This window comes from Ursus maritimus, unplaced genomic scaffold, assembly GCF_017311325.1.
Source record: "Ursus maritimus isolate PB19 unplaced genomic scaffold, ASM1731132v1 scaffold_8, whole genome shotgun sequence".
NCBI lineage: Eukaryota > Metazoa > Chordata > Mammalia > Carnivora > Ursidae > Ursus > Ursus maritimus.
In genome coordinates this window covers 38,805,944-38,823,118 of record NW_024426996.1, presented here as the reverse complement: position 1 = coordinate 38,823,118, position 17,175 = coordinate 38,805,944, and positions in this window count along the sequence as shown.

Below are 17,175 nucleotides of genomic sequence, written 5' to 3'. Positions count from 1 at the left end.
CTCGTGAGTGAGTGTTTGGTCACATCTTCTTTGCCAAGAATTCAGACCCAAGTAGAGGAAAGAATTTTCCCCCAACACCTATATAAAGTCCCCTTCCAGCAGCCTTGTCTTAAGTTCCAGGACCTAACTTTTCCCAGAATGATTGCCAGCAGAAATGTCCCATTCCCAACCAAAAGGGCTAAACTTGCCCCAACTGGGAAAGGTAATTCAGTCTTCTTTAGGGTCACAGTCTAGTACCAGGTTAGGCATAGCATACCCAATCCAGTTTGTTTTTTATAACCTCCTTTCATTCAAGAGAGAACACTCCAGCTATTTTCAAAGTCTTGTGTCTTGGTCTCCTATCTATTGACACAGCAATACACACGCATCCCTTTACCAAAAATTAAAAATAATATACTGTCTATCCCTTACACATTATCATTCAGGGCAGTTTAGCTCCTTGGAGACACACATATCAAATCCATCCATTCGAGAAGATGTGGTAGCTAGTCTCTGAAGATAGCCCCCAAAGAACCATACCTCCTGGTATTAAGTACCTGTGTAGTCCTCTCTGACATGAAATCTGAGCTAGCCCTGTGACTCACGAATCTAATAGAAGGTGCCAGAAGTGACATTGTGCCAGATCTAGGCCTAGGCTGAAAGAAGACCTACCAGCTTCTGCTTGAACCTTTGGGAGCTGTGAGCCACCACGTAGGAAGTCAGGCTGCACTACTGAAGAGACAACATAGAAGGAGAGGTCATGTAGATAGAGGTCCCAGCCTTCCAGTCAATTCTGCCACGGCTCCAGACATATGAATAATGCCATCTTGAAGGTTCCAGCCAGGTCACTAACCAACTACAGCTGCTTAGAGGTCCCAAACCACTATGTTTTAAAGTACATTGTTATACAACTATATATAATGGAAATACAGCCTGTTGTCCTACATGAAATTCACAGGAAAAAAAAAAGAATAGTTTACCCCAAAGGAGAACTTTCTACCCCTCATCTTTTATCTCCTTAAAGACATAAAATGTATTTGTTTTCCTTTTGATATTTCATATATGTCAGGGTCAGTTTATAGTTAAGGCTCAAGCCCAAAGTACCATCATTCTCTTATCCCCCTAGAAATCTCGGTGTAACTCACAGCCTTCACAGGACAATTTAGGCCTGAAATTAGGGTACGGGGAGATCTCTCTCCTCCTTCCATACTTAATTCTGAGAGTCAGGGCCTTTCTCTACCACAGCAAATGAATTAAATTAAACAAACCCACTTATGAAAGAGCATGAATTACATTAAAGGTTTTTTACAAGTATAAAAAAAAACACACATATATGAAATTTGAAAATATTGAGCTAGAGATGTAGGCATGAAATGAGGTGTTAATATAGTAGAACAGAATGTATTGTACAGCTAGATGCAAATTAAAATTTTGTTCTCATCTGACCTTACAAACATGACATTTAGTATAAGGCAAGTGCATCTTGACCACTGCCTAAGGGAACCATTACTGAGGCCATGGTTATATCGTGTGCTGTCTTACCTAAAATATGTTCTTGCAACATAGAACAAGAGGATAGTATTTTATCACCACTTACCCGAATAACCAATTCCCAATTCCCCAAAAACAATAGCCAGGTACACCATAGGTTGCTGACAAACTGTCTTCTGCCAGTTAGCAACCTCTCGTCATCCCTCAGTTGACTATCTTGGTTTTCATAATGGCCTTCTACTCTTATTCCACAACTCACAAGGTTTTAGGAAGACAATTTATATCTGCTCATTCAAACATCTATTCGTTCAACAAATATTCAGTGAATACTCACTGTAGGATAAATACTCTTCAAAACACTGAAAACGGGGTAAAAACTCAATTCTAGTTGCCTTGTAACTGCCACAATTATAGAACATTTTGTAGGTTTACAAAGTATATTCAAACACATTATGTCCTCTGCTATATTACACTGGTCAGCAAACACTTAAACCTCTCAGAGAAGATGAGGCTAAGTCCACCCACTCATCTCTAGGTTGGTAGGATTTGTTTTCATAACTTCAACACCATTTAATAAAGGTTATTGTGGCCCTGTATTATTCCAAACATAAACAATGACAATGACATCTCTGCAGAGAAAGACCTAATAGCAATTTCTTATCGACGAGTGGTCATAAATGTAGGCGATGATACCATTGCAAAATCACCATTTATAAATAATACAATGCACTGAAAAACTAAATGCACCTCTGAATAACAGAAGTGATGCAAGCTGACATAGAGAAATAAATGGACAGTGTGCGTTGATAATAAATGTTTTAGAAATACCTACTTACATCATCCTAAACTTGGGTGGAAAATTAGGGGGAAGAAGCTGTACTCACATGTGTCTCTCTCTGGTTCTTGAATTCTTCTCAGAATTTTCCTCAAAAGGTGGTCAGTTTTATACTACAGGCCTTAGGACAATGTCCAGATTTCTTTAGATGGACCTGCTAAATTATTGAATAAGCTCAGGCAAATGATACTACTAAATATTTTATCAGTACCAAGAAAAGCATTTTGAACACATGGCAATGTTTTCTAAAAATAAGTGAGTTCTAGAAGCTTCAGGGCTAAAAAAAACTATTCAAAGAGTAATGTGGAGTTCTCATATTTAAAATGTGGGCATAAATGGTGCACTGGGTGTTATACACAACTAATGAATCATCGAGCCTTACATCGGAAACCGGGGATGTACTATATGGTGACTAACATAATATAATAAAAAATCATTTAAAAAAAAAAAAAAAAGAAAAGAAAGTAGCCAAACTCGGGTCTTTATAGACCAAAACGGAAAGATTAATATATGTGATGTCTCATAACATCCTTTCTCGGTTGCAATAAATCTTCCTATGCATATTGGCAAAAAAAATAAAAAATAAAAAAATAAAATGTGGGCATAAGATTCATATTTGCTAAAATTTGATTATTTCTTTCAATATGTGAAAAATAGTTTAAACACATTTGATATGGGTGGCCGAATGATAGTGGTCATTTGAAACTTGTTTCTCGGAGGATATAACTAGAGGTCAAGAAATTTAAGATCTAGTTTTATTTTTCAGACCAGAATGAAGTTTACAAATGTTGAAAGCTATTCATTTTACAGATGATGGAAAAATGATGAGAAAGAAAATGAGAATGCCCTGTTTCCCTATGACTTCAAAGAATCCTACAGACATAACTTCATTCATCTACGAAAACAACCCTGCTAATTGTATTATATATAATTATATTATTATATATAATAAGATAATCTCATAGTTGCCTGTTTTATAGAAAGAGAATTTAAGCCTTGGAAGAAGAATTGTGCAAAAGTGGAAAAACCAGAAAGAACCCCCCCCCTCGCATTTGGCTCAAGACTACACCCTCCTTGTAATTTGAGATGCATTTTCCTCCTGATCTGACTGGCTCGGTGGATTGTGAACTCCTCCATAGTGGAAGTATATTTCCTTTGTGTCTCTCCTATCCCCCTTCATGTCTCTACCCCCTTCAATTCTCTTCCTATCTCTCTGGTCACTTCTCAGTCTTCTGTAGGCTTCTCTTCAACCAGGTACCTCCTATGTTCTGTAGGTTTTGGTCCTTCCTTGGCCTTTTTTCAAGTCCTGCCCTCAGCCCCTGACATCTTTCTCAGATCTACATTTGCTTCTCCATTCCACTGTTGCTGCCTTCTTTTCTCCAGGTTTTCATCATGTCTTTTGTGGACAAGACACCAGCCTCCTTTACTGGTCTCTCTGACTTCAGACACAGTTCCTGGCCACCCACTGACCACAGTGCTCCCAAAGGCGCTCTATACATCAATCCTTTGTTCACCTTCAGTGGATCCACATCAGGACAATATAACTGGGCCCTCTTTATATAAATAGTCTTATCCTACACCAATTTCATGCTTTTGTAAATCCCTCCTTATTGCATTTTATGCTCTAGAAATACCAAACCCTACAACCTCCAAATATGCTAGGCCTCCCTGCCTTTCCATGTTCTGTTCTCTCTGCCCCACCCTGATGCCTAGCTGGCAACGCTTACAAGCCCTTCAAGCCTGCGTCAAGCATTCCCTCCTCTGTGAAAGCCTTCCTGACTCCCCAAGGCAGGTTTTGTCCTTCGTCCTTCATGCCCATTGCACCATCCATACACAACTCTTTGAGCATTGACAACAGAAATTGTGAGGCAGGATCATTTTTTAATGAATTGGAAAAACTCAACCTTTCCCTCCTATGTGTCTTCTTTACTACTCATAAAATACTTCACTTCTGGTCACCAGATGTGTGGAGGTTACTCCCCACACCAAGCAATTCTCTGTAATACCAGTGGAGTTCCCTACAATGCACTTTTTAAAGATTTTTTTTTTTAAGTAATCTCTACACCCAACATGGGGCTAGAACTCACAACCCCTTCCCTGTCCCATTGCCCCCAGACCGGGATAAAAAGTCACAGGCTCTACCGACTGAGCCAGCCAGGCACCTGGCCCCACTACAATCTAATTCACTTCTAATGCTATCTACCTGGAAGATCACTGTATTAGACTTCTCCAGAGAAACAAAACCAGTAAGACAGATATTGATATAGGTACAGATTTGTGGCAGTTTCTCATGAGGAATTGGCTCACATGATTATGGAGGCTGAGAAGTCCCATCTGCTGTCTGCAAGCTGGAGACTGAAAGCCACTGGCATAATTTAGCTGGAGTCCCAAGGCCTAGAACCAGGGGAGCCAATGATGTAAAGCCCCAGTCCATGGACAGGAGAAGGTGAAATGAGATGTCCCAGCTTAATCGGTGAGGCAGAAAAAATAGAAGGTAAATTTCTCCTTCCTCTCCTCTTGTGCTATTCAGGCCTTCAACGGATTGGATGATATTCACCCAGATTGGGGAGAGCAAGCAATTTACTGAGTCAAGGAATTGAAATGCTAATCTCATCCAGAAACACCCAGACACACCCAGATATAGATTTAATCTCGGCCACCCATGGCCAGTTGAGTGGACACATAAAATGAACCATCACAATCACAACCTTTAAACATGTCATACACATGCAAATATTTAATGCATGAAAGTTTTTCCTATGTAGTTTTCTCTTTTAGCACCTTGAAATGTTTAGCTGTTTCCTCCTTCATGTGGGTTTATTTGGTGGCTTTTTATAAAGCATTCATCAAAGGTTTCTCTATTATCTTTAAATTGGGATTTAATTTAGAAACATTTTCATTTCAACAACAAGGCAGGGATATTTTTCAGTGTAGATAAGCCGCGCTTGTAAGGACCATAGAAAGCAAGTGAAATGTGAAGGGAAGCCGCCCTTCCCCCTCACGTACAGTTGGTGTTCGTGTTCCTAAGTTGTCCATCCCACCACTTCCCGGCGCTTCCCTTGCCTCTAAAATTATCTCAAGATCTTCTGGGCATGTTCCCTCTAGGGTGAAAACACATTTATAGTGAATGTCTTTTGTGGTTACTTTTTATCATCTCCGCGCCTAAGGAAGCGAACGCAGATGGAATGAAGCCGAGGCAGCCTCCTTTCTCCAGCCTTCCTGTTCCTTGCTTCTGCCCCTGCATAGGGAACCCCCTTCCAGACGGAAATCTCTGCCGGTCCCTTCTTCATTCCTCCAGAAGGAGCTACATGACCGCCTTCTTCTTCAGTAATAAGCTTTGCTTTTACCGCAACCCTCGAGATGTTCAGGTCGGTCACGGCGGTCAGTCGCTTCTGCCGGCCTCTGGGGGGTGCGCAGCAGTGGGTGAGCGCGAAGCGGAGGCTGGCGAGCTGGGCGGGGAGCTGAGCGGGAGCATCCACAAAGCTCGTCAAAGGGGGAAAGGGCTCACCCGGCAGACCCCTTAATACTTTCCCCTTCCCCTTCCCTGCCTGTGTATGTTCGGCACAAACACATAACACACTACATGTGTCCCGAGGATAAGTGTATTCAGGAGCACATCTCAGTCACATCAGAGTGGGAGGCCTGCAATTAGGCACAGGAAATGGCTGCTGGGGGGGGGGGGGGGAGTAAATTTTAAAAAGAGAAGGGCGCTGTATAGATGGCTGATGAGAATGTATTCTGTGGTGTTTGTTTCACTCAACTCTGCACCGGGTATCTTTTTTTTTTTTTTTAAGCTTTTATATATTTATTTGACACAGAGAGAGACAGCGAGAGAGGGAACACAAGCAGGGGGAGTGGGAGAGGGAGAAGCACCGGGATCATGACCTGAGCTGAAGGCAGACGCTTAATGACTGAGCCACCCAGGCGCCCCTGCACCTGGTATCTTGAATAAAAGGGGAGACAGATGGAGGAGGAAGACCAAAAAAAAAAAAAAAAAAAAAAAAAAAAAAAAAAAAAAAAAGAACAGTGCAGAAAGTTCTTGTCAATGATCTTATGAAATTCTGCAGCATGACTTACGGAAAACATTCACCTGGCATGGACTGACTCAGGAAACCATGGCAACACTTCCAGCCTCCCATCTCAAGTCTTGTGGAGTCTGACTTCCAGGTGTGAACCTGGAAGCTCTCAAATGTCCAGGGGCCAGGGCTCAGTGCATGACTGGGCGAATTCTCTGCTTGCAGTACCTTTCCCTGCAGATGTGAACAGGAACCCTGTGGTTCAAATCCAAACACTGGATTCCCTTTCCGGATACTCTGTCCTGACTTTGGGCACCTACCCAGCTTCAGGGCCTTGATCACAGTCTTTACACAGCTGTCCCTTTTAGGACTCAACAGACCTAACTTCCTGTTTAGGCTCTGTCCTCCCTGGGGGGAAATTGCTGGCTGGCTTCTTCCTCTAAGCAGAGATGCATAAACTTAAATATTAGGTAAAACCGCTGGGCTGTGAATGGTTTTTGACTGAAGAGCCTTGCAGTAGAAGCCTAAGGAGGAGTGTGTAGGCTGTCGTATTTGTAATCCTCCATGAGCCACGCCCCCTGGCATTCATACCCTTGTAGAGTCCCTTCTCCTTGACTTTTTTTTAAATTCAATTAATTAATTAACGTATAATGTATTGTTAGTTTCAGAGGTAGAGGTCAGTGATTCATCAGTCTTATATAACACCCAGTGCTCATTACATCATGTGCCCTTCTTAATGCCCATCACCCAGTGACCCCATCCGCCCACTCCCATCCCCTGCGGCAACCCTCAGTTTGTTTCCTATGATTAAGAGCCTCTTATGATTTGTCTCCCTCTCTGATTACATCTTGTTTTATTTTTCCCTCCCTTCCCCTATGCTTCTCTGTTTTCTTAAATTCCACATATGAGTGAGATCCTATGATAATTGTCTTTCTCTGATTGACTTATTTCACTTACCATAATACCCTCTAGTTCCATCCACATCATTGTAAATGACAGATTTCTTTTTTGATGCCTGAGTAATATTCCTGTGTGTGTGTGTGTGTGTGTGTACGTACGTACGTACGTACACACACCACCTCTTCTTTATCCATTCATCTCTGTCAATAGACATCTGGGCTCTTTCCATAGCTTAGATATTGTGGACATTGCTGCTATAAACACTGGGGTGCAAGTGCCCCTTCAAATCACTATATTTGTGTCTTTGGAGTAAATACCTACCCTCTCCTTGACTCTTGACAGCTCTGTGACCTGCTTTAACCAACAAAATGAGGCAGAAGCAATGTTGGGACAATTTGAGACCTAGAACTTAGGAAGGCCTGGAAGTTTCTGCTTTCACACTTCACACTCTGGAGAAGCCAGCTGCCACATAGGCAGGCTCACCACCCTGAGACCACCATGCCCTGAGGAAGTCCACAGGAATTTACCAAAACAAAAAGCTACTCTACCCATACTATATTTAGGGTTTGAAAATAGAAAAATTTAGAAATAGATGTGGGGGAAAGGTACTATTTCTTCACACAGGGAGACTGGGCTTTTGACAGATGATCTTCCAATCAAAGGTTAAGAGCAGTGTGTGTTAGTGCAGAATTTTCCGTGACTCCTAACTTCATCTCACGGCATGTCTCCTCTTCTGCCCTCTCCTCTCCCTGGACTGCCTCCCATCCCCTGGATTTGCCTCCAGCTGCTCCCACTCCTGGGGGTTTTCCTCTGCTGTGCCACCTGTGTGTGATGGCTCCCCCCTTCATCTCTGTGCATCAAAGTCCCACCACTTGTCCCAGCCCATCATGAAGGAGAACCACTCTATGGAGTTTCCCATGAATGCTGCAGCCCCCAGGAGGGCTCTTCCTTTCCTTTCACCTCCATTCCCCAAACATTTCTAGAATGGAAAACTCATTTGGCCATTAGTCATTTTGTGACATCATTTCTCTTATTGCCTTGAACTGATATGTAAATGTATTTTGATTTAACTTTAGACCAGTTTATTTCCTGCTCCCTGAATCGGATTGTAGCTTATGAGGCACAGGAACACATGGGTGTCCCCCCAACGGAAGGTCAGTAAAGGTCTGTTGATTCCTACTGTGCTTTCCAGTTAGCACCAAGCCAAAGGACCCAAGAGTTACATTTTCTTTCTTTTTGTCTGAAGTCTGAAATAGTGCTTTTGCAATGTGCGTTTTTAAATTTAGTTTTGAGATACAATTGACATATAACATTATATTAGTTTTGTATTTCTTCTTTAAACTTTCATTTCTTATCAGAAGGGTTGTAATGATTTTAAATTTTTGCCCAAGACTGAAAGGGTTCCTGGGAAGTGGAATCTTTTGTTTTAAAACTGATGTCAGGGGGGCACCTGGGTGGCCCAGTCGGTTGGACCAACCATCTGACTCTTGATTTTGACTCAGGTTGTGATCTTAGGGTCGTGGGAGCAAACCCTGCATCTGCTGAGTGCAGAGTCAGCTTATCCCTCTCCCTCCCCTCCTCCCTCCACACCCCTCCTCCCTCCACGCGCGCACTCTCTCTCTAAAATAAACAAATAAATACATAAAATCTTTAAAAAAGAAAGCTGATGTCAGGGAGCAAGAATTCCTGTCCCATTCAAGGGTCATTCCAGCTGGAATAAGAACCAAATTGGCACGAGAGAGATTAACAGGAGAAAATCAAATTTAAGAGCATATATTTGGGGAAGCCACACAGACGTGAATCTCCAAAGACAGACAAGAAGTTATATATGTGATTCCGAGCTAAGGAGAAGGAGGTCGGGGCTTGGACTTTCAGAGGAAAGGAATGCATTTCACAGAGCAACGGGAAGAGCAGATGTTTGGTAATTAGATGTTTGTCCTGCCATACAGATGGGTCACTCAGATAAAATTTATCCCTGCCGATAACCCTTATTCTGGGAAAGACTCCCAACAGATTCTTCTATGTAGTTAAGGGAGGGATAAACCTTTCTCTTAAGCCCGTAGGGCCTCGACTGCCTTCAGCTCAAAATAATTTTCATGCCAAAGTGGCTCGTCTTGGGGGGCCTGCCTTCAGCCCCTACACGGCGAGGGTCTCATGCAAACGGGCGTAAGTCGGCCACCCTTCTTCTACAGGTCATTGCCACAGCTAATTCAAATGGTGCCCCACCTGGGGTTCCAACTGCAGAAACTTTGGAGCAGCTGCCCAGTCCTGTTTTCACATAAATTACACCTGTGTCCTGTAAAGTTCAAGCAGGGGGTCTCCTAAACGAGTTTCACTATCATTTAAATTTGATAGAAAAGGTTTTGAAAACCATTTGTGGTAATTATACATTTGCATAACGGACGTTGCTATCATGGTAGCAGCTATAAAAAGAAAGGATAAAAACTTGCTGTATTTTCTCCAGCGTGGCTCTGCAGACGGAAGCGATATGTAACAAGCACGTGCCATCAGACCCCAAAGGGTTTACTGTATTCCATCCTGCAGCAAAGAAAGTCCAGCTCTTCACTAGATGTCATTAGAGCATTTATTACGTATACTGTAACGTGTTTCCTTCATGTCACTCTTTATTTGCCACTACTGTGAGCTTCTCAAAGACAAAGACTGGTGTGTGTATTTGACAACATATATGAGGTGTCAGACTGTGTTCACTGCTTTTTACTAATGTTAACTCATTTCATTCTTACATCTGTCCTACTAGATAAATGCAATTTTTATTCCTATTTTATAGATGAGGAAACTGAGGCACAAAGTATTTAAGTAACTTGCCAAGCTAATAAGTGACAGAGTTGGAATTTGTTGTTGTTGTTGTTTTTAAGATTTTTATTTATTTGACAGAGAGCATAAGCAGGGGGAGCTACAGAGGGAGAGGGAGAAGCAGACTCCCCACTGAGCAGGGAGCCCGACACAGGACTGGATCCCAGGACCCTGAGATCATGACCTGAGCTGTAGGCAGTCGCTTAACCGACTGAGCCACCCAGGCACCCGCAGAGTTGGAATTTGAATCCAGGCAATCTGGCTCCAGAATATGCTCTAACCATGACACAATCTGTCTTAGTCCTTATTCGTAACAATGAATATGACTGCTCCCAGCCCCATCCCTGGCATGAGACTCAATAAATATTTACTAAAAAATGAATAAGTGAATAGCTTCCATACGTAAGACAATCATAGGTCCAGGATACTCTTGGAGAGCTCTAATTTTAAACATTTTGTTACGTTTTCAAAATATGTATTAAACCATACATCACATGATGCATCTAGATTTTGGGGGGGGGTCAGAAACTGTGGCAACATTTCTGTAAGATTATCAATTCCATTTACTCTGATTTTTCGTTCAAATTGATCATTCTTGTCCAATAAATCATGATGCTGGGAAAGGGGTGCCCTGGATAATAGGCTTCAAACACCAGGCATTGCAAAAATGTCAAGTGTCTTTGGCTTTATAAGGTGATTAATTTTGAAGCTGGAACACTCCTAACAATATCCATTATATATGGTTTTGTCCAGTTTGAGTCAAACAAAGGATTTGAGGGAAGGTGTAAGAAGGAGTCTTCTTAGACCTGTTATCACTAGACGTAAAAACCCCTGGAAAATCTTAGAAGGGTTGCCTCGCCAGGAATGTGCCTTGTTGAGACAAGACCATTTTACGAAAGAGATCACTATCTCATGTTACAATCTAGTTCCCCGAATATTTCCAGCCGAGGACTGCCAGGTCCAGAAAATCATCCATAGCGGTAATTGTGGGTCCCCGACCAGCATTACCAGCATCTCCAAAGAGCTTATTAGAAATACAAATTCTTGAATCCACCCAAGCTTTATTGAAACAGAAACTCAGAGTGCGGTGCCTGTGCATTTTAACAAGCCCTCCAGGTGATTCTGATGTGGGCTTGAGTTTAAGAATCATAATCCTATAATAACTAAGTTTGATTTGTTTTTAACTTATTTTTTAAAAGATTTTATTTATTTATTTGTCACAGAGAGCAGGAGCAGGGGGACTGGCAAACAGAGGGAGGGGGAGAAACAGACTCCCTGCTGAGCAAGGAACCTGATGCGAGACTTGATCCTAGGACCCTGGGATCATGACCCGAGCCAAAGGCAGACGCTTAACTGACTGAGCCACCCACGTGCCTGTAACTTATTATTTTTAAAAAAGAGAGATAATTTAAGAATAAGTTGAACAGATACCATGAAATGAACTAAATACAGGAGTGTTGAATTAGTAACTAAACAAACATGTATACACACTTACATATGACAAGTGTGACCCAAGTTCCAGAAGTCCCCACTTCTGGAGAGGGTGTTAATCTCACATTTAATCAGAGGCTGCAGCAAACCTTCCATCTGTTTCAGTGGTCCTATTACGTTGTGCTGCCCTGCCATGGGGAAAAGAGTTCCCAAGACAAAGCTTATGGCTCCATGGTTCGTTCTTTTCTTTCCTTTACACCGTGGCCTCCTTCCCTCAGGCACATGTGATGTCTCTGAAGGGGCTGGAGGCCAAGGTGGCCAAGACCAGCCCCCTAGGACACTGCTCCGTTGGGACAGTGTCAAGTCCCCATGCTCAGTCCAGCTGGTTCTATGAGAAGGACCTACTGCCCCTCCTTTCAGTCCTTTCTTTGAGGGTCACAGTCCATAAGTCCAATTTCTACATGTCTGAACTGTGGCTCTGGACTGGGGTCCACTCCCTTCCCATAGGATTTCTGGACCCCGTGTGAAGCAAGGGGTGTGTTTGGACCTCTGTGTTAGTATCCCTGAGCATGACAAAATGGCTTAAAAGCTCCCAGAATATTTTCTCATGGTCAGGAAACTGACCTGTCTAAACATCACAGGGGTCTTGCAGGGTGCTGCATGGTCTAGGGTGTAGAGTAGTGTTGCCAAATCTCACATGCTAGCCTGAGCTGACCTGACCTAAATGATCTGTCAGACATGTTCATCCATCTGTCTGTCCCGCCATCCAAAAACACACGTAGGCACATGCATGCCCAGGTGCTTTAAATCCTTTCTGGAAGAGGCAGAAAACACCAGGATTTTAAAATGTTGGTATGCGTAAATGTGTTGGTGTATGAAAAAAAAAAAACCCGAGTACTATAAAATATGACTCAAGAATATGATTTTGCACACTCTAGAATATGGCTACACATCACTAAGGAGTAGATGGAACTTTAGTTAGCTGAAGGTAATGTAAGTATTCCTGCCTCGATCCTGTACGCCCTCCCCCATTTTCTGTCACCTCGAGTCTCTAGTTTTTGTTAATACTCTTCGCTGGCTACATCAAAATGTTTTCTTTGGAAAGAATAAAAGTGATTCTTTTCTGCTCACCACTGGAAATTGTGTCTCTCAATAGGTCAAATGTCAGACCAAGCCCAGAAAAGACTGTACCTTCACAGCTTTGCCTCCTGCTGTTATCATTTATTAGGAGCTTTATTCACTTTCAAGGTGCTTTATGTAATGACCCAGCTGCAGCAGCCACTCTCTTAAAAAGACTTCTCTCTTTCTGTATGATTTTTCCTTTGCTTCTCTCTTATGGGGATTGTGCAGACCGACTTCTGTGTGGGAGGAGAAGAAATTCAAGGCAGTTCTTCAAGCGACATTGGAGCACCTGGAAAGTCTCCCCCAGTGTGCAGGAGACATTGACCTGTTATTTTCTGGGTGACACTCTCAAACTCCCCTTAGCAGTAGCTGTTTAACATTTTCCACTTAACCATCCCAGGCCCCCGTGTGTGGTCTTCACTTGGCTTAGAGACAGGTGATATGTCTGTGCACAAGACTCGATGAACGAGCTATCTGGAGATGGAGAGTTACCCATCTAGCAAGGCGGGAAAATATTCCACTATTGTAAGGTGTGTGTTTCTAAAGGTATTATGTTGTAGATCAGCCACGCTGATTTCTTATTTCTGCTATTAAAGGGTATCAGGCAAAGAGCCTGGGGTGAAATTGTGAGGTAAAACAAGCTTGACCCTAGTAGCTGCTCTCATGCCCTTATTACTCACAGTCTCCCGGTTTCTAGAACCCTGACCAAGGGGATATTATATTAGCAACTCATTCAGATCACACTGCTAAGATAGGGATGCCAAATAGGCTTCAAGTCCTGTGCCAACTTTGATTAGCCTGTCGAGGCTGCCAGCAGCACTGTGCTGAGGATTCTAACTCCAGACTCCGTGAGAAAGCCAGCTGATGGATTAGTAACATTCCCCATGGGTTGCGAGCATGCCACAAAACTTGCCTAGAACTTGCCATCCCTGCGTTAAGAATTTAACACATTATCTTTCTGTGGGATATCTGCACGTTAGAAGAGGAATGTGAAAGAGACAACACTTGATTAAAACACTGATGATAAATGGAGGTTCAGACATTTGTAGAAGGCTGGTGGGATATATATTTGGGGGAAGCCATAGAGAGAGAGCAGAATAAAGTGAAAGGAAGATCTGTTCCAGAAGAGACACTCAGGGGCGCCTGGGTGGCTCAGTCATTGTTAAGCATCTGACGCTTGGTTTCGGCTCAGCTCAGGATCTCAGGGTGGGGAGCTGGAGCGCTGGGGTCGGGCTCTGTGCTCGGCAGGCAGTCTGCTTGAGATTCTCTCCTTCTGCCCCTCCCCCTGCTCATACTCTCTCTCTCTCAAATAAATAAATCTTTAAAAAAAAAAAAAACAGCCAAAGAAAAAAAACAAAAGAGAATCAGTTTGAAAGAGTACAGAAAAAGTGTCAATCCTAGCTTTACAAACTACCATTTTATGGACCTAACGTTAAGTCTAAATTTTAGTTAAATGTGTAAAATGTGCCCAAGGTGCTATGATTTATTTCGCTACTAATATGGTTTCTATATAACAACAGCAACGACTTTCCATCCTTCACATTACACTCCTTGGTCTGTTGCTTATTTTATTCTCCATCTGATTTGAGCCAAGGAGCCTGAGAAAATGGGCTCACAGAAGGCACAGATGTACCATATGTTGTGATCAATATTCAACAAATAAAAACCCACTCAAGGGCTGCCACTTGTTTCGACACCAGCTTTTCTCCCAGAAGGGTCTAAGTAGGAAGCTCCTTGCTCAGCAGCTTTGCAAACACCAGATTCTCTCCGTGCCTTAGTTTTGCACGTTCAAAATGGAAAACAGCAGCCACCAAATCCGCCACTGAGAGATGAGGCAAAGGTGGTCTGCCAAAAGGATGCCCTTAGCAGAGCTGGGTATTTTGAGAGCACAATGATAAAAAAAATAAAATAAGGACTCCAAATTTGGAGTCAGAAGACATGCTGTGCCCTTTAGTTGACCAGGAGCAAGGTCATTCAACCTATTTCACGCTGTTTCCTAAACCATGAAACAGAGACACAACAGCCCCCAACTTACGACCACCGCATTGCTGGTTGACAGTCAAGAGAAGCCGTCGTGAATCGAACCCTGATCTCCTACAAGCACGATGCTATTTCCTATCACAAACATTATGAAACTGATCATGAAAAGTAGAACAAGACAATTCAAATATAGTTACAGGCATTTGCTAAATATGTAAAACCACACAGCCCTAAAAACCTCATAGCAAATGCTTCTTTTGAGAGGTTTTCTGCATGGCTGAGGCTTGTTGCAGCTTTTCAAAATATATGGCTTATGAGGACAATTCTTCCTAAGAAATCACCCTATGGCAAACAAAGGATTTCTTCACTCCTCCGAAGACTAACATACCACATGGAAAGTTACGGTCATCTGTCTCGCAAATATTCATTGCCAATTTCATGTGCATGGATGCCTCTGAAAGTCTTTGAATGGAAAATGCTTCTCTAGGGTCGCCTTGCTCTTCCTTTGCAGAAAAGAATCCATTGCTGGGCTCCATAACCAAGATTCTAACATTTCCATTCTGTCTATATCTGGACCTTTCATCTTCAGCTTGGTCCCTGTTGCCAGGTCAATGCAATGTCCTTGGCACTTGATCCCCAGACTTTCACGGTTTTTTGGGGGTTTTTTGTTTGTTTTTTTGAATATATATTAGGTTTGGTCACTGTGGTGAAGTTCTTATTTCCAGTAATAAAATTCATTAAAGTGACGGTCAAAAGTTAAAACATTTCAAATTGTCGGTGAAAACATACATGAAAGTGCTTAATAAAATATAAAAGATTGTTTTATTTTACTTTTTATATTTATTTATTTTTTTTACTAATCTCTACACCCAACATGGGGCTTGAACTCATGACCCTGAGATCAAGAGTCACATGCTCTTCCAACTGAGCCAGCCAGGCACCCCTAAGATATAGAAGACTTTGTAAACTGAAAATAGCCAAGCAAATATTATATATTGTGCCTTATCCGAAGTCATGCAAAAGCTCACAAGGGTAGAAGTTTTAGTCAGGATGAAGACAACCAGAGGGGAGCAGTGGAGCAGAAAAGCTTGGGAAGAAAGGTTGGAAGCTTCCTGGTAAACTTGCCACCAGAGGGAAGGGGTCTCCTAAATTCTCTTAGGCTAGTTCCTGTGTCGGAGCTGTTTGCTTGGGTCAGCTAAGCTTCGTCTGCTAACCCTCCTCCTCTGGCATCTTTTCAAATTTCAGCTTTTCCAGACAATCCGAGTATGTTTTCCTAACTCCTACTCCAGAGGGGCAAATTGTTTCGTCTTTATTTCCCATCTTTTCACTTAGGTCCTTGACACCACGTTGATCCCAACTGGACCATTCATTTAGTTTCTTTCAAAGAAATGGTGTCTTCAAAGAATCAAAGCAAAAGAGGCTTTAATAAGCAGTTTGCAAGTGAAATGTGACTCTCCCAGGCCAGTGGCAATGAGGAGCGAGTGAGAGACGCATCACGTAGCTGGTTTCAGGCTGAGCTCCAAAGATGCAGGCCATTCCCAGGAAGCCACTGCCCCCTTGCGTCTCAGCGCTGGCCAGGAATTACCCCGTGATAGGCAAGAACATTTGGCAAAAGTCTGTAAAAGATTACTGGTGGGCTATTTCTGGCTCTTAGATTTGTTGGTTCAAATAAGATTTCCTTTCATCTCATGGCTTTTTAAATTATAACCATTTTTCCTCCCCATGAATGTTTTAAAAGGCATATTTTGTTATAATTATCTTAGTGTGTACTTCTTGAAGAAAAATTCATGTAGAATTATTTAATTTTGTTAACGTTTTGATGTATTTCTTCCATGGTTTTTTCCCTTTCTCCATATAAGGAAACCCAATTTTACTTGGGGGATAGAAAAAAAAAAGCCACAGAACTATGAAATCTAATTTTATCATAAATGTTATGTAAACATGATCTCTTCTCCACAAGAAAATCAGCTTTTGAGTTTGCTAGAGTACCAAGAAACAGTTTGCCTTTTTCTCTCAAAAAAATATAAGATGCAAAGGATAGCACTTTAGATCACAGAGCCTTATAAAATTTGCCTATAGTTCTAATTCTGTGAATTACAAACACTGTGATGCATGTAACTATTAGACACATTAAATTAAATATTATCTCCTTCTCAAGACAAAAAAATAAAATTCTCTGTTCTAAAGATGGCCTGTGGAATTGGGAAACTGCGCAGTCTAAATGATCCAGTGTGATGTATCGTATTTCTAAATGTTGTGTAGATACGTTGCTTCCTCCCCCCTTTGGAGAATGTAGACACGAAGGCTTAGATCTGGGCATGCCAGGAGGAGCTGAGAGGAGTCCTTCGTTTCTCCAAGTTCCTTTTCTTCTACATCTTAGTTGTTGTCGGTATCATCTGGGTGTGCGTACAGCACCACATAAATACGGACGTGTGGCGTCAGGGTGGGTCTGCGGCTAAGAACTGGAATGGGCTTAGAGGAAGTTGAATGTCGCTTTAGCTGTGCCATCTGATCCTTTATTCTCTTCGGAGACCTTGTGACTAAGAGAATATTTCAAAAGAGCCCTGGAACAGGAGTTCTCCATTTCTTTGACCCGTACATCACTTT